Here is a 19,793-nt window from a genome sequence, read left to right on the forward strand (position 1 = left end):
ACTGATGATGTTCTCATATTTTCTCCACTCCCTAGTACTTTAAGCCCTGGTGTGTTATGTCAGCATCAAATAAATTGGCTAATTAAAAGCCCTTAATTTGCTTCCTCCTAGAAGAAGGACTTTTCCCCTCTCTGATTTGAGTCACTGACATATTTGTGCCTTACTACTTCACTTCTTGATGAAGATGTTTTCTAGTGCATGAAGCTTCCCTTAAGCAGAAGTTTAAGTACTGCTCTCCCATCTTACCCTCAGCCTTCACTGGGAATGAGACTTTGCAATGTTCTGTTTCTGACCAGGATATGTTCTCTGGAATCTATTACTGGATTGCTTTTCCTCTGTGTATTTGAAACGTAGGTGTATATCAAAATAACTTTGCCATGAAAAGCAGTATATTTAGTACTTATAACTCACTTTAATTCAACTTTGCCTCAACTCTTTTGGAGAATATGATAAGGCAATTTTGTGGATCTTATTGCTTTATTTTAGAGTGTACATATTTAAGTACTTAGAACTATTTAAAAGAGATGCACATAAAAAAGAGATAGATAAAAACATACCACACAATGACATTTTGTTGAAAAAATCTTATAAGAAATTAAGTATGAGAAGATAATCCTTTTTGATTCATTATTTTTTCTCCTCTTATGACTTGATGTTCAAGTTGCACAAATAATTTTGAGATATTTGTTTGACATGCAGGTGTTGTATCTGTCACAAAATACTTATTCCTTTCTTTCATTAGTATTTTTGAAACCATGGCAACAGAGTATATTATTGCCTAGTCGAGACTGTCACAGGAGAATGCATTGCTCTTTTCATATAGTGAGATTCTGTTTAGGGAATGATCCAGTCTCAAGAAAACCAATCCATGTTTCACCCAGATAGCCTTTGTGTTATAGTAGAGCACTCAGCTGTTGAATACTCCCTACCCTACCTATTTTCCCTGCATATGCCTGGGGAGCAAGGACATTTTCAAGTAACTCTTCCCTGGGGTGAGTGTAAGTGGAAAGGCAAAAGAGGTAAATGACATGTTGAGTACTAATGGAAAGGTTTCCCCTTACAGAACTTAGAGTAAGAACCGTGGCATATAAATGATTCAGCTGAAGTTAATAACCTGAGGCACTGGTGCCTTTTGGAGTTAGAGTCCCTTTGGAATAAGTCTGCTCCTGTCCTTCCACAATGTGACCCTCTGAATGATTTCAGTTTTTTCTTTTGGTACAGGCTCAAGCTTAACGTGCATCCAGGAAAACTCCATTGAAAAGCGGAATTTGAAGTTCTATGGATGTTCAGGATGTTTGGTGGTTTTGAATTACTGATGGGATAATATCCTCCAGACCCTGATTATTGAATTTTTTAAATGTCAATTTTCTGCTTTATAGAGAGTCTGGTGTACATTTTCCAGGTTAAGATCTGGTAGAATTTTTTATGAACATCAAGGACATCTCATTACATAGGAAAACTTAAGGCAGTATTTGGAAGGTTGTGGAAGCTCACAAGTCACTTGCTTGGCTCTCTTTCCTGGCTGCTTTAAGACCCCCTACTTCATACCTGCATACTTAGCCCACAGCAGGCTCTGCTACTAATACTATTCCCTGTGATAGCTACTGGTGGATGGGGGTGGGTGGAATTCCAGCTAACATTGAGGTGAAATCTTTATTAGTGTCACTGTGATTTGCTTTTCCTGTGCCCAACGTTCCATCTCATCGCTGGGAATTCTAACCAAGTTTGTTTAGTTGTAAGAAACAGTGATCTCCTTCAAACACCTCAAATTGTAAAAATAAAAGTGAATTATTCAAAACCAGCAGTCATCAGAAACCACAACAACTTCAGCAGCCAGCTATTCTTCTGTGCTCCCTCAGGGCCGCCTACTTTCTGTTTGTAATGGCATCTCTCTGCTGCCTGTGAACCTATTTCATTCTCTACTCCCTGCTGACTAGTGAATGTCCTCTAGTCCTTATTCACATTTTTTGCTTCCTTATAACTCCTGCCTGCAAATGGCTTGCCTTGGCCTTAACTTTACCTCTGGGCATCCTTTCTGCTTCCGACGCTACCAATAGCTAAATACTTTTCAGCCATTTGCTTCTGTCAACTTCTGATAAAGTCCCTGTTACATTTTTGTGCAAGGCCGCAAGTTTCTATGTAGTTGCTAAATTTTCACACTTGAATTAGGTGTCCATCCTTGGTTCAATCATGGTTGGATGGTGGAACAAAGGTCTTGTGGTACTAGCCATAGTGATTCCATTCATCTCTGTCACTTGGCAGGGACGTGGGTGGCCATTTCCCTTAAAAAGACCAATATGTTGTCAGCAACAAGAAGCCCACAGAGCCATTCAACACAGGTTCGAAATACCATTGTGAATTTGGCCTATTGAGTGCAATTTTCCTCATCTGTAAGTAGGCTAGTGGCAGTATCTCAGGGCTTTTGTAAGGATTGCAGATGTAAGTGAGTAGCACAATGTTTTCCATTTTCAATCAAGAACTCTATGATTAGTTGAAGTAGAAGTGTTATTAGTAATAATATCCATATGATTTTAGTAGTAATAGTTGTAGTGATAACAGTAGTATTTTAGTAGTAATAGTTATAGCATTTGTAATAAGAAGTAGTAGGAATAGTGGGAATAGCTAAAAAGAACGAGTTTAGTGGAGTTCTGGTCAGGAGGAGAAGCTGTATGTTTTTGCTCTTACTACGTTTCTACCTCAAAGACCTGGCCAGAACTCCAGTTTTTCAGACCAGATCAGCAAGTGATGAAAATAGAGCTCAAGCAAAATTAATAGGAGAGAGAGAATTGATGTGTTTGCTTTTATAACTGAAGAGTCAAGCCATAGTCTGGCTTCAGCTGGTGGGTCTAGTGGATGAACCAATGTCATAAGAATTCTGTAGAGAGCTTTTATCTTTTGGCTAAACTTTCCTGTGGGTTGATTTTACTCTTGGTAGACTTTCCAGACACAGCAGGAAAGATGGCCATTGGCATATATAGTTTTATCTTTTTAGCTATTCATCCTAGAAGAATAATGCATACCTTCTACTCACCAGGCAGGCATAACACCTATAAAAGACTTCATTCTGGCTGGATGCTATGACCATTCATGAATCTGTTACTATGGCCATGATCAGTGAGGATTGGGTACTCTTGTCTGATATGGGTTTCTAGGTCTGAAAGTGGGTTGTGGGAAGACTTAGTCCCACTTAAATCACATGGAGTTAAAATGGAATTAAACTGGCTAGATCCTCAATAGCAAGTGAAAAATAGGAGCAGAAAAAGAGCAGGTGTCTACCTCACATGATTTACAAGTTGCTGTAAGGTTTCCAGGAGATGATGCATACAAATTGCTGAATGAAGTAGCTAGCTTATAAGTAGATATGCGATTAACAGTTATCCTTGCATTTTTCTTCCATCACATTTCTTATTGTTATGTCGCATTTGGTCTCAGCCCCACTTTTTAAAAAAATTGTCTTCCTTGGTATAAATTAGATGACTACTTGGCATTGATTTTAAATATCAGATAACAGTGGGTTGAAGCCTTAAAGTTTTCTTTTCTTCAACCCAAAAACTCTGATCCGAGACCTTGTTAAAGGCTGAGACATTGGTCCATGTTCCGAGTTACATAGCTCCAAGCCCCAAAGTCAACTCTAACATCTCTGTCTCTTTTTGAACATTTTCTTGCTTCTACCCCTACCCTAAATATTTTATGCATTTTCTCCACCTGTTCCTATGGCTAATACCCAAGTTCAAGTCTTCATTACTTCTTCTTCTTCTTTTTTTCTTTTTTTTTGTTTATTTGTTTTTGAAAAAGGAGGTAAAATTTACATAACTTAAGCCATTTAAAAGTATACAATTCAGTGGCATTCAGTACATTCACAATGTTGTATAGTTATCATCTCTATCTACTTAAACACATGGTCGTCATCCCAAAAGGAAGTGCCATACCTATTAAGCAGCCACTCCCCTTACCTTCTTTCCTCCAGCCCCAGGTAACAACTAATCCATCTTCTGTCTCTGTGGGTTTATTTATTCTGGATATTTCATATAAATGCAATCAGACAATCTGTGATTTGTGTGTTTGGCTTCTTTCACTTAGCATGCTGTTTTCAAGGTTCATCCATATTGTAGCTTGTATCAGTACTTCTTTCCTTTTTACAGCTGAATTGTATGGCTATAACACATTTATAAAAATTCATTCATTAGTTGATTTTAGCTAATTCATTCATTAACTCCTCTCTGCAGCTGGTTGTCCTATCATCTGCAGCTCTCAGCAGAGAGGAGACCCTAGAGTGGTTGGCTCCTCCCTACAGCTGGTCATCACCTCATCTCTCCACGCTCTGCTCTGCTCTGGCTGAGCCCAGGACTTCTATGGGCCTCAGAGGGGAGGAAGTGCATGCCAATTGGTCCATGGGTGGCCATGGGCAGGCCGGAAAAGGCACCACAAGTCGCCAGTCTGGTCCATGGGACTGGCAGCCCAGCTTCCATCCTTTAGGCCCTCCCTGGCTTGAATTGGGGCCTCAGAGGGGACCTGTCCCCTTCCACCTAGAAGCCTGTCTGCCTTCTGCCATCATTCATAGTGCCCAGGCTGCTCGCACCAAGGGACACCATCAGGCCAGGGCCAAGCCGCCCTCACCCCCATCCTTGGCTTCCCTCACCTTCACAAAGTCTGGAGGTGGCTGCGGCAGCAGGGCCCAAGCATGCACACACCCGGCTGGGCTGTAACAGCACCTGAGCTTGGCCGCAACCCCACTTGGAGATGGAGCAGGTGCTGGAAGTGGGGAGAGGCCAGTCAGTGGGAGTAGGCACATCCTAGCCTGGGGGAGGTCAGGGTTCCTGCCCACACTACTGGCTGGTTTCCTGAAGTGGGTACAGCTCCTTGAAGCATAGCCCCAGCTCCATGCCCTGGGTCTGGGCCCTGTGCTCTGTGTGCAAGTGCAGTCCCAACCACATTGCTGTCCTGCCAGGCTGCTCCCCTACCAGCAGGTGACCTGGCCTGGCCCCATTGCAGTGGCCCCAGGGGGCTGTGTGCCTCCTCCTCAAGCCCTCCCTGCAGCGACCAGTGTGATGGCAGCAACCTCTTGAGGCAGTGCACTGCTGCCATCAGCAGTGGTACAAAAACAGGCATGTAGATCAATGGAACAGAATAGAGAACCCAGAAACAGAGCCACACACCTACCATCATATGATCTTTGTCAAAACTGACAAAAGCTGGCGATGGGGAAAGGATTCTCTTCAATAAATAGTGCTGGGATAACTGGCTAGCCATATGCAGAATGAAACTGGGTCCCTTCCTTTCAACATACAAAAATTAACTCAAGATGGCTTAAAGACTTAAATGTAAGACCTCAAACTGTAAAAATCCTGGAAGAAAAGCTAGAAAATACCCTTCTTGACACTGACCTTGGCAAAGAATTTTTGGCTAAATCTCCAAAAGCAATTGCAACATAAACAAAAATTGATAAGTGAGACCTAATTAAATTCAAGAGCTTCTATGAAGCAAAATAAACTATCAACAGAGTGAACAGACAGCCTACAGAATGGGGGAAAGTCTTCACAAACTATGCATCTGACAATGGTGAAATATTCAGAATCTGTAGGGAATATTCGCGCATTTTTAAAACTGGGTTGTTTGCTTTATTATTAGTGAATTTTCAAAGTTTTTTTTGAATAGAAATCTTTCATCAGATACACTCTTTGCAAATATTTTCTCCAAACCCGTGGCTTGTCTATAATATTATTTTTTTATTATTATTATTATACTTTAAGTTCTAGGGTACATGTGCATAACGTGCAGGTTTGTTACATATGTATACTTGTGCCATGTTGCTGTGCTGCACCCATCAACTCGTCATATTTAAGACTGTGTATAACTCCCAATGCAATCCCTCCCCCTCCCTCCCCATGATAGGCCCCGTGTGTGATGTTCCCCTTCCTGAGTCCAAGTGATCTCATTGTTCAAGTTCCCACCTATGAGTGAGAACTACGCAGTGTTTGGTTGTCTGTTCTGTGATAGTTTTGCTAAGAATGATGGTTTGGGGCTGCATCCATGTCCCTACAAAGGACAATAAACTCATCCTTTTATGGCTGCATTCTATAATATTCTTAACAGCCTCCTTTCAAGAGCAGAAGTCTTTCATTTTGATGAAGCCCCCCCCCAAAAAAAAAATGCAGATTTCTGGATTTGTCTCTGTGTTAAGCTCTATTTGTCTGGTCCTGTGTCCTGCAATTCTAGTTGACTTGGTCTCCCCTGGATCTTAGCTTTATTCTCTCTACTCAAGCAGTCTAATGAACTCTGTTTTGTTCCTCACTCCCTGTACTATGACCTGGAAAGTATCTCAACACAATGTGCTGAGGAAGTGGTAGGGATTACTTCCCCTATTTCCCAAAAAATCAGTGTCCTTCATTAGTTTATGACCAATGTTCAGAAATCCATTGGTTCACATATGATTTTGGTCTTCACATTGTTTCAGGCAAGAAGATGAATCCAGCCCATGTTGCTCCATCTTAATTAGAAGTAGAAGTTCTCAATCATAAAGTTCCCGAATGTAGGGAGTGGGTCTTTTATTATCTGTGTCCTCCACCTTATGTAGTAAAATATCTTGCACATGCTAAATATTTGTAGAGTAATTGAAATTTGCTTAAAAAGTGTAAACTAAAATAGTGTCACAACTTCTTTGTGTATCCATAGCATCTTTCTCTTAAAAGTAGAGTACAATGAAATGAAAATTCAGGTTAGCTCAAATCCTAGTCTACTAGGAATTTAGTTACTGACGCTTTGGCCATTCACGCTCAAGGCAGATCTTTATAACTACAGAACATTTTACATTTTTTGTAATTAATGAATAAACATTATTATTTTACTGTACTAAAATCAATAACAAACTTAATAACCTTTATGCAAAATTGTTTTAATGATAATCAAATGGCTCTTAGATAAGTTAGAGTATTCTTCTGTCAGTAGTTTTCTTTATCTAATTTATTAACTCTTCAGCATGAGAAATACAAGAGTTTCAACGTTTTTTCCTTTTTAAAATTTATAAAGATTCAACCATACTGATCTGTTTAATAAATTCAATGACACATAGTTAGCATCCTAAAAAGCATATTCTCAACCAATGTTTTATTATTGGGATAAAAGGCAGAAACTGTCACTCGGGATTTTCTTTTTGTCATTTTATTTGAAGGATGGGATGGGTATAAGGCAATACTTAAACTACGTGCTGTTTTTCAGGTAAGTTTGTTCAATAAATGGTATGTATTTCCATTACCTAACATAAGGTCTAGCGTATAGTAGGTATACAAAATTGATAGTACTATTTATTATTATCAACATGATCATCATTATCAGTATTAGTGTTATTGGCTATACTGACGAGTTGTAGTGATTCTATTCAATTTTGAATACACATTTTGCCTTCATTTTGTGCTGTGGCAGGGCTGGCTACCAGTGCTTTAACTCCTAGAACTGTTCACCTCATCTCTCACCACAGAGCTCTCACACAAGCTGTTTTCTCTGTCTGAAAAACCTGTCTCCCTCTTCTCCTGGTTACCTTCTATTCCTCCTTCAGCTCTCAGATTAACAGTTACTTCTAGAGGGCAACTTTTCAGAGCACCTAGTCTAAGTCATATTTCTTTACTTATATACTCAAAGAATTGTTTTGTTTAATCTTAATTTGGAACAATAGTTCCATTCATGGGACTATCTGATTAATAGCTGTCTTCTTGACTTAACTGCAAGCTCCATGAGAGTACAAATCCAGGTTTTGTGCAGCACAATGCTTAGCACATAGTAGGTCATCATTAAAGTATTTTCTGATATGCCAGAAATAAAAATGAAGGATAAAAAGATTTTTGATGTAATTCCATACCTCCCAAAAGCTACTCATGCACAAGAAGGCTTGTATTTGTCAGTTTTCTGTAGCTTCTGTAGAAGGACTTGCTGGTAGGGCTTACTTCTCAGAGAAGCTTTGCAGTCAAGCATGGGGTGCATGTGCTGCCTCTGTTACATCTGGATTTTTCTATAAATCCTCCTTATTTGGGTTCTATGTTATCTTTCATTTGTTTCCTAATACCTTCGCTGCCAGTAGTATCTCTTCTGTCTTTGAGGCTTACTGGGTTTGGACATTTGTTTGGATCAATAGGATGTTGGGTGTCCAGCAAAATCGGTTTGTCTCATTAGAGACAAGGAAGCTATAGAAAATAACTGACAAATACAAGCCTTCTTGTATTGCTCCCTTGCTGACGCTGACTGCGTCTCAGTCTCCCTGTTCACTGCCTCTCAGTTGCACTGCGCTGAGCGCTAAAACCAACACCCAGGCTCCCTTGCCTTTCATCTCTTCTAATTGAAGACCTTGGGTTTGTAATTAAAATTCCCTTCATGTACTCATGTTTTGATTACATAGCATAGACTGATACCTTTTAAAATAATATTGTGCATAATAATGTGACATGCACATTTTGAAATCTGTTTTAAATCCATAGTATCATCATGATGGCAGTATTTTATCACAATAGCACTTAGAGATTAAGATTTTGCTCTTTTAAATCTCAGAAAATGTAGGCACTTTGAAATAGTTGCCCAATTTTTTAGTAATCTCTTCCTGCTATTAGTTTGTTTGTCATAAGTGTTACGTTGAAAACCCTGGAGGGCACATTCTAAACTCAATTCTTTGCTTTTTATAAAAGGGTTAGGGTAGGAGATCTTTATTTGATTACATTTCATTTTTTATCATTTATTTTGGAGGAAATAGAGTGGAGCACGGGGTGAGACTTGAACAGCATTGGGTAAGTACCAGAAGTTCAAAAAATGTTCCTCAAATTGAAATGTGTCAGGCAATAGAAGCTAGTTAATTTACTTGCACTTTCTTTTGCTTGTGCGCTAACATTTGTTTGAAGGATATTACTTTAACTCTTACTCTTGAGTCAAACATGGTAGTAGATGATTAGAGTTTAAAAAGTTAATTCTACCTTTTCTTTTTAAGGCTCACAGCCTAGTTTGGGTGTGGTTAACATGAATGTATGGAGGTGTTTCAGAGTTTTCAGTGAACTTTCTAAAGTGCTTTCGTATGCTTTTTAGGGGATGGGCTCTGAAGGGAAGAGAGAACAAAAGGAATTTGGCCTATTTTATTACATATAAAAGAAATCTTCAACCCCTTCCTCCCCTCCCTGCCAAGGATTAAGAGCTGTTGGTCTAAGATAATATAGACAATGCAAATAAAAAAAACGAAGGCATCCTACGATAAGTTCTTAAAAGGTGGTATGTACAAGATGTCCTTTGTGCAGCGAAGAAAGGGACCTCGAAACTTTCTAGGTGAGTCAGGGAAGACATCAGAAAGGAAGGGGAGCAAATCTATCTCTGCCACTTCATGGAGGGAGCAGTCACCTCTCCCATCCCTGTCCTCTCTTCAGTCCATGGAGAGGAGAACTTCACAGAGATGATAGTTCCATCAGGAAAGATCTGAGGACTAATACTTCACTCCTTTCCCAACTTACGGATGCTTCCCCATGGTAGAAGCCTCTTGTTCTTACCAGTTATGTGGTAAATGCCTGACACATACTGAAACATGCTTGCTTGTAGGCAGAACAGCTTTGCTTCAAATGCAGAGGAAACAGGCTGAAATGTGCCTCTTGATGATTCATGGGTGATTGCAATAGGGCAGCGGGCTATCTTCTGTTGCCTGCCTCCATGCAATGAGAACCCCTGGGTCAGAGCTCAGGGCCTAAAGTCAAAAGCAGAGCAGAAACCTGCTGTTCTCCTGTAGGTTTTGTTCTGGTGGCAACTGGGGTCAAGAAGCAGGCTTTCCATGTTCCAGGGAGATGACTGGGTAAGTGTTCTTACCAGTGGAGGACTGAGCAGTGCACATCCCATATTTCACATCCCAGATGTAGGGATAGAGGGAGGAGGCCCAAAGCCTTCCCTTATTTAGTCATTAGCATAGCTCCCTGGGTAAACCTGAAAATTTACTTTGGTCCTCATTTAGTTGTGTCTGTTCAACTGATTTTTTCCGAATGGGTAGAAGGTAGGGAGAGATGAGTAATTAGAATCCTAAGCATTGAATAGTTACTTTCTTACATAAAATTTATCACTTATTTTTCATTGTCCGCAGTAAAAATTTATGACTTAAACATAGTCCCTCGAGCTCTGGGCCCTGCCTTCCCCCTCATCAACTGCTCACATTCTCTACTGAGATTCTTTCATGCACCTAATGTCTGTGCTTTTATAATTTTACTGACTTAGACCTCTCTGCTTGGAATATTTTCCATCCCTTATCCTTACCCTGCAAAATCCTTTCTAAGATATGTCTGTGGAAGTCTTTACAAAAGAAATATTTTGTTTATGATGATAACTATTGCTATCCAAAAGGCATCTCTGTCATGAAGACTTTTTCTGGCTTTCTGCCCACCCCACCAAGTCCAATGACCACTCCAACTGTGGTCAATCCATTGCTCCAAGAGCAGACTTCCAATGCATCACTTGTACACTTTACTGTTCTCACCAATTTACACATCTGCCTTCTCCTTCTTCACTTTATATCTCTACTGTCCCACATAGTAATAGAACAAATAAATTATTGAGAGAAAACCACAAGGCTGAGGATGAATTTGCCATAAGAAAAAGAGGACAGTTCAGGTAAAATAGGAGTATGTATATGAGGGAGAATGATTTGTGTTCAGGAAATGACAGTGATATGTAGAAAATGAAGCTAGAGATACACAGTGGAAACGTGTCATTAAAGATAAGATAGGTCAGGCTGAGAGGCATGAAGGCTAATTTATCTTGTAGATGGTGAAGAGTAAATTATAGGGTGATCAGAATAAGAATCTTATATATTAAAAAAAATAATGATGATGATGACAACGATGATGGTGATGATAGCTAAGATTTAGTATTCACTTACTAGGTGCTAAATTCTGTGCTAGATGATTTACTTGCATATCTTCTGTAATCCATCACTATCCCTACGTCCATATAAAACTAGCTTTTATAATCATCCACATTTTGAAATGAAGAAAACAAGGTTTTGGAATATTAAGTCATTTTTTTTAAGCCACATAGCCTGTTAACAGCAGAACCATGGCTTGAATGCAGTGTTTCACACTCCAAAAACTGATTAACCACTTCACTTAACAAAAAAATGTGAGAAAAGATAAAGAACACATTTCATTTGCATTCTGATAATCTCAATAACTTAGAACTTCCAGGCTGGCCATGTACATTAACTGTCTTGATTTTATTTTATTTTTTTGTAAGAGAGTACAGATGAAAGCTTCCATGAGATGTGTGACAAACTTTCACAAAATCAATGAAAGCAATTACGTAATAAATGTTTATGCAAAGTTAATAAAAAATTGTTGATCACTCTGTGATTGCTTGAGATATAAGAACTGGTTATAAACAAATAAACAAGAGCAGGCATTAGACTTTGTGTTTCCTTGCCTGCTTGTGCAGCACAATTAGCTGTAATTTGTAAAAATTAAAATATGGGGTCAGCATTCGTTGTAGTAACAAAAATATCTGGAAACTATCCAAATGTTCACCACCAAATTAATTAAATAAGTTGTAATATTACTGTTAAGCAGAATAATTTAAACCCATTAAAAGATTGCTATAAACTTATAATTGCTGACTTTTAAAAGCTGAGCATGTATTATTAAGTGAAAAAAGCAAATCATGCAATGCATGAAAACATGTTTATATTTTGTTATTTTACACAAAGTGTGAGGACAGTAACTGCCTCTAGTGACACTGAGGCAGGAAATTACTCGGTTTATTTTATACCATTCTGTACCACTTGATTTTTAAAATAACAAAGTATATTCTTTTTGTAATACAGTTTAAAAATTCAGTTTTCCTCTAAGAGAAAAACAAGATCCTTTGGCATTTTCTGCATTTTAAGACAAAGTATAGAAAGAGGCTGAGAGATCTCTTTAACATCCTGTCCAAATGTTTCCAGATATTACTGGAGACAAAAGTAATATAAACATTTACACGCAAAACTCTTATATTCATGGAGAAAAAGACTACTTTTTGTATGACTCACTTTGAATTATCTAAAGCATAAGGCAAATGTGCAGGCCTTCTATATAACTCATAAAGACATTTTAAAAAGCCATGGGAATATGTGTTTATTACGATTTTGGAAAAGTGGTACTATTGTGGGAAATCAGAGAATATTCTACAGTAGCAGTTTAATTTAGTTTCTTTGAAGTAGTAATAAAGTTCTCTGAGAAACTTGGTAGATGGTTTCAAGTTTAAATTTCATATTGAATTTACTGATATATTGAGGTAGACATAATTTCATACAAAATCAGAGAAATACTTTTCTTATATTTTTATGGCAATTCATTTTTCTTGCAATTACTGAAGCACAGTTTGTGTATACCCACTTTCTTCAATTAAAAAGAATTATCTTAAATTCGAACTTGGCTAATTAACTAAAACATTGGAAACTGTTTAGGAGGAAAATTTGACTCAGTGCTCTCAATTTCTGACATAGCACCTCCCCTCATTCTCAATTTATGACAATGCTGAAGGGAGTTAGTTTTCTCAGACTTCATATGGAACGTGTGGTGGTGCCTTTCAATGATCAAATTAAAATTTCGTTGCCAATGATAACCCCAGAAAATGATGATGTTTAATTTTTGAATCACTCAGTTTATTTTAAGAATATGAAAAAACATCACATTGCTTCTCGGCCACAATTGTTTAGCTTATTTCTTGAGATTCATCTGACTTTCTGATATGGAGAAAGCATAAATTGATTCTGCAGTTTACCCATAATCTCCTACTATTGTCAGATGGTAGAAATTTCTGGAAGCTCAAAGAACAATGAAACAGTGAACATTTATTTAGTCTTCTTAAAAAAAGATGTTAAGGTTTTTTTATTATCTCATTAAATTTGTACAACAAATCTACCAAATGCTGTTATCCTCAATGCACATTGTTGTAGACTCTATTTCCTTCTCCAAAGTGTGGCCAACAATGGGAACTTAAGGCATATTTGTTGAATGAATGAGTGTATGAATCAATGAATGAATTTTTATTATAGCCTTTTGAGTAAAATAAAAGTATCATAACTTCTCTTATCTGATAGGCAAGAAAAGAAAAAAAGTTAAATAATCTGCCCAGAGGGATCCAGTGGTGATGGAGATGGAACTTGAGATAAGATCTCCACCTTCTAAGATTGGGTTCCTTCTGATGTAGCAATCATTCCTTATTTATTCATTCTATCAGTTACTTACTTATTTATATTTATTACTTATTTTTATTTATTATTAATTCTACCTGTCAAGAATTATTCTAGAAGCTAAAGATATACAAAGGTTATAATGACAAAACATCCCCCCATGATCTCAGCCACTTGTGCTGTATTTATGACAGAGACACTTAGGCCTTGCAAATATTCCACATGCTCCCCTACATTCTCAACTTCCTTCGTAATTTGGTGAGTGACTCATGACTAGTTACAACCAGTAGGCTGAGAGTGGAGGTGATGTGTGTCCAAGCCAAGGCAATTAAAAGCTGGTGCATGTTCTTCAACTGAGTCATCTTCAACTCAGTCTTCACCTATGTAACAATGTCCACATTCAGGTATTGGGACAGCATGTCACAGGAATGGAAAAGCCTTTATCACTATCTTTGATGAAGGAGAGTCCTCATTGACCCACAGTGGACTTGCATGAGCAAGTTCTAAGTCAATAATATTTAAGAATTCATTTGTTAGTATAATATAACCTAGATTATCTACTTAAACACACATATTTAAAAGTTTTCTATATTTTCTTCAAAAAGCTATTTTCCTTATTGTTGTACTTCTAGATAAGGCTAGCAAAGGAATAACTTAGTAGACTTTTTATTCTGTTCGTTGGTTATTTTAAAAAGTATTGCTTTATTGATAGGTGTATACCTAACTAGGAGGTACTAAAAGACCATTTAAGAAAATTTAAGAAACAGGGAAGTGAAGGAAAAACAGAATAAATTGCACAGAATAAGATGGAATATATGTTATCACAATAAAGATAAATGGACTATATTTAACCAGTTAAAAGACGGTGATTGCCAATTAGTAATAAAATAATTATCTATATGTTGTTTAAAAGAGACACATATAAAACTTAAAAACAGAGAATATAAAAAAGAACACTGTAAGAATGAATAAGCTAATAAAAAATATATACCAGGACAATACTAACCCAACCAAACCATACCCATACAATTTCACTATTAATGGCATATAATAAATGGAACAGGTAAAAGTTTTATTAGGGCTATACAGTCATGAAACCTATAATGACATTCCATTCAGTGATAAACCACATATATAATGGTGGTTCATAAAATTATAAAGGAGCTGATGTGGAGGTAGAATACACTGAAATTAATTATTCTGACCCTGTGGAGGCTTAGGCCAATGTGTATGTTGATGTTCTAAATTTTCACAAAAAAAGTTTTTTAAAAAATAAAAAATTTAAAGTATAAAAAGCTTATTTAATAAGAATATAAACAAAAATATTTTTGCAGCTTTACAATGTGTTTGTGTTTTAAGCTAAGTGTTATTACAAGAGTCAAAAAGCTAAAAAAAATAAAAATTTATAAAGTAAAAATGTCACCATCAGCTAACGTTAATTTATTAATGAAGAGTTGTTTCTAAACAAATTTAGTGTAGCTTAAGTAAGTGTGCAGTGTTTACAAAGTCTACAGTAGTATACGATAATGTCCTAGGTCTTCATGTTTACTCACTACTCACTCACTGACTTTACCCAGAGCAACTTCCAGCCACCAGCCCTGCCTGCTCCATTCATGGTAAGCGCCCTATAGATGCAGCATTTTTTATCTTTTACATCATATTTGTACTGTATCTTTTCTATGTTTAGATATATTTAGATACACAAATACCATCATGTTACAATTGCCTACAGTATTCAGTACAGTAACATGCTGTATAAGTTTGTAACCTAGAAGCAATAGGCTATAGCATATAGTTTGGGGGTGTAGCAGTATATACCACCTTGGCTTGTGTAAATGCACTCTATGATTTCACAAAATAAAATCTTCTAAGGACACACTTCTCAGAATGTATCCTCATTATTAAGTAACACATGACTCTAGATGATCCCAGCTTAATGTTAAAGGGAACAATTCAAAAAAAAAAATTTAAATGTTAAACCTGCAAACACGTCACTATATCTAAAGAAATTTGATAAATTACCAACATGGGAGATTTTTAACACTTCTATCTAATAAAGCAGACAGAAAAATAGGAAAGATACAAACAAAATTTAAACCACAAGATTGATAAGCCATATTCAACAGAGAGTTATCAAAATCTGTATTCTACAATTTGAGAACATACATTCTTTTCAAGTCCACATGAGGATTAACAAAAATTGACCAGATTTTCATTCTCTAAGAAAAATGCAGCAAATTAATACAAATTAAGATCTATTACCATATTCTCTGAATGCATCGGAGGCATGTGAACCAGAGCAACTCCATCTTAAATAGGAACTGGGTAAAATGAGGCTGGGACCTGCTGGGCTTCATTCCCAGACAGTGAAGGCATTCTAAGTCACAGGATGAGATAGGAAGTCAGCATGAGATACAGGTTGCAAAGACCTGGCTGATAAAACAAGTTGAAGTAAAGAAGCTGGTTAAAACCTGCCAAAACCAAGATGGTGATGAGAGTGACCTCTGGTTGTCCTCGCTGCTATACTCCTATCAGCACCATGACAGTTTACTAATGCCATGGCAATGTCAAGAAGTTACCCTCTAAAAAGAGGAGGCATGAATAATTCACTCCTTGTTTACCATGTCATCAAGAAATAATCATAAAAAAGCGCAACCAGCAGCCCTCGGAGGGCTGGTCTATCTATGGAATAGCCACTCTCTTATCCCTTTACTTTCTTAATAAACTTGCTTTCACTTTACTCTATGGACTTGCCCTGAATTCTTTCTTGCATAAGATCCAATAATCCTTTCTTGGGTTCTGGATCGGACTCCTTTCCTGTAGCAAAGGCAACTACATTAAATTTTAAATATTCAACCAATAATTATTAACATTAAAAATTACATATGTAAACATCAAAACAGACTCTGAAATTATATGTAGGTCAAATAAGAAATCATAATGGCAATTAGAAAATACTTAAGACAATGAAAATGAAAATACTAAATAAAAAGCTTGTAGGATACAACTAAAGCAATATTTAGATGAAAACTTATAGCTATAAATGCTGACATAAGAAAAGAATGGCTGAAAAGTAATAAATATTCAATTTAAAATTTTGAATAATAAAAATAGAGAAAACCTAAAAACAGGAAATAGAACATAAAGGTACAACAATTAATAGAAAAAAAAATGATGGAACCAACAACAAAAACAAAAAAATATGTTTCAAAAAGACAAATAATAAATAGACAAAATGCTGGCAAGATTGGTTATGAAACAGAAAGCACAAATGAACAAAATTAGAATAAAAAGGAGAATATAATCTTGGATAGAACAAAGATTTACTTTTGAAAAATTAGAGATGATTATTAACTTAATGCCATTAAATTTCTTTTTAAATTTCCAACTTTTATTTTAAGGTCAGGGGTATATGTGCAGGATGGGTAGATTTGTTACATAGGTAAACATGTAGTGCCATTAAAATTTCAAATAATAGGTGAAACAATTTTTTCGGAAAAACTATAAACGAATTCAAAGGAAAAGTGAAAATATGAATAAGCCTGTGTATATTAAGGTAAATTGAACTCACTATAAAATGCACAAACATTTCTATATCCAGATAAGAGAATTATATCAAACATTCATGGAACACAAAATACTTAGCTTGCCTTGCACAACTGTAGAAAATAGGGATAGACAGAATAGCTTCTATCTTATTTTAAATGACTGATATGATCTTGATTTTCAAACCAGAGACTATAAGGAAAGAAAATAATAGGCAATGTTGCGTAAAGAGTAGCAACATAAAAATTTGAAAAAAAATTAACCAACATTCAACAGCACACTGAAATATATCTTATGATTTATTCATATTTATCCTACAAGTACTAGAAAGCTTTATCATTAGATACCCTATTAATGTAAATATAATTCACCAGTTTAACTAATTCAGAGATAAAACATAAAAAATTATTTAAGAGATATAAAAGTCTATCACAATACAATATCAATAGTGCTTCTTAGGACTAAGTACAGGGTGCTATGGAAGCACAGAGAGAACATGATATATCTAGTCTCCTAAGATTTAGAAAATATTTTCTAGAACAAGTAGCATGAATTCTGAGACTTAAAGGATTTTAATAAGATTTAGCTGAGATTTAGGTTCTTGGGTTGCCCTGGAGGCAAAAGGATGGCTTAAGGAATAGAGATGGAAGGAGATTTGGGAAGCAAAGTGCACCAAGTTTGAGGACAAAGTCTGAAAGGCAAAAGTAATTTTGACACGTTAAACAAGTAGGTAAATACCAGAAATTGTTCAGCATGGTCAGAGATAGGAACAAAATGAAGTAAGTAATGAAAGATGAGGTTGGTAAATAGTAGAGACCAGAACAGAAGGGATCTTCCAAGCCATGTTAAGAAGTTTAGACGTCAGTCTTCCAGAAAAGAATTAAGAAATTAAGTAGTGTGTATATGATGAAAACATTACTCTGACAGTGTAGGCAGTGAATTACAAGCAGGGAAAATTAAGATGAGAAGATAAAGGCAGCAACTATCATCCAGGTGAGGGATTAGGGTGACATAAATATGGAAGTAATAGCAAGGATGGAGAAATGAATATATCCCGCTGATATTTGGAGGATGGTTGATGGTGTAGACCATGAGTGTGCAGAATGTCATTTGAAAGTGCTCTTGGGATCGATATATGAGGGAAAAGAGAAGGAAGCAGAACTATGGAGAGGGAGAAATGGGACTCTAATGAAGACATGAGGCATTCACTGGTAGTTCTGGAACTAAGACGGTCCCATAGAGTTGTCTGGAGTTGGGCCTTTAAATTCTCCATGAACTGGTCACTGGGCATGCGCTGTACTCTTGGATGAGGTAGTGCTCTAGGGTTGGGGAAATCCCAGAGAGGGCAGATGGCTGCAAGCTCTCAGCCGGCAGCATTCTCACCAGCTGGAGAAATGTGCGCTTAAGTCCTGAAGGGCAATCTGGGCAGTACAGACAACAGAGTGTTTGCTGCTATTCAATATTGAGAGTAAGGGAGTGGGAGGGGTGAAATGTAGCTTTAAGTTTCTGGCTGAGGCATTTGGTGGATGTTAATTCTCTCCAGAGAGATAGGGGACGTGGATGAAGCTGTTAAGTTGGGTGAAGAAGGGACTGGCTCAGTTTAGGTCATGTGGAGTTTGATTCATACAGATGGAGATTCACATTGGCAGTTAAATTTGTAAAGCTTGGTATAATTATAAAGATTTGCACTGTGCATATGTGTATGTGTGTGTGTGTGTGTATGCATGAATTTGTAAGTGTCATTTAAAGAAGGGCAATTGCTCACATATGGAATAATTTTGTATAAATTAGAAAAAGCCCTCCTCTAGGTAAATACTGGCCCTGGAGTGCACATCCTGGCAAGCACAACACAGTCTGAATTTCTGCCAGCACTCACTCTTTCTTGGCCTAGCACTTTGGGGCAGTGTACAGACTGCACAGCCTTACTTAGAGGCCATGAGTTAAATGACAAGTGAAGTCATAGGAATGAAATACATTGTCTAAAAAGAGTAGTGAGGTGAGAAGGGATGTCTTCTGAAAGATGCCTAAGGAAAACCAATATTTAAGAAGTAAAAAAAAAAAGCAGGTGTTACCCACAAAAATATTTAGAAAGACCAGTTAGGGAGGTTGGGGAAATTGTGTTATTAATACTAAAATTACAAAAACACTAATATTCAAGAAAGAGTTTGAACAGTGTCAGAAGCTGCAGAGAAGGCCAGTAACATAAGACTGTGAGATGTTTCCACTGAATTTATCAATGTGATGCTAATAAAAACTGATTAAATACATTAGCACTAAAACCCTTTTGATCACCATTTATTACTTGTGGATTAAGAATCCCTTAGGGTCTTAACGGACTAGCCTCAGAGTCATCAATATGAATATCACTTGTCAGGCACTGGCCATGTTGAAATGCACAGTCAAATAAAGATACATTAACATAGACTATGCAATTATTGGACGACTGAGTCTGAATAGTAGCTATGATTTATCTGGCTGTCTTTGTATGTTAGACACTCTACATAGCACCTTAATTAAACCTCGAAACCACCCTATGAGGTAGATATCATTATACTGATTTTACAGATGATATGTTTGAGATTTCAGAGTTTTGAGTTACTTGTCAAAGATGCATAGTGATAAGTAGATGAATTAAGTTTCCGCTCCACATCTGATTATTCCATGGTCCCTGCCTCTTCCTCTGTCATTATGACTGCAGAATCCAAGATTCCTTTTAAAACTCCCCTTACCCTATAATATTCAAGTCCTGAATTCCTGAGTATCAAGCAGTACTAGCTAATAACTGCAGGGGCTTTTTAATTATTTAATTTAATTTTTAATTAAAAAAAAATTATTTGACCTCCTGCCATGGAAGCCTGAAGTGACCCCTGGCAGATGGGACTGCCACATTCCCCATCAATCCAAATGCAATATAAACACAACTCGGGCTTATTTTACAATGCAGACCCTGCCAGGCAGTCTAAGTAGTGGTGTTTATTTTCACAACTGCAGTGATTATTGTCCTTAAATCAAGAATGTGTTATTGGTATGTATATCAAAGGTTGGATTTTAAATTACTGATCTACCAAGTTAGAAG

This window comes from Papio anubis, chromosome 14 (assembly GCF_008728515.1).
Source record: "Papio anubis isolate 15944 chromosome 14, Panubis1.0, whole genome shotgun sequence".
Lineage (NCBI taxonomy): Eukaryota > Metazoa > Chordata > Mammalia > Primates > Cercopithecidae > Papio > Papio anubis.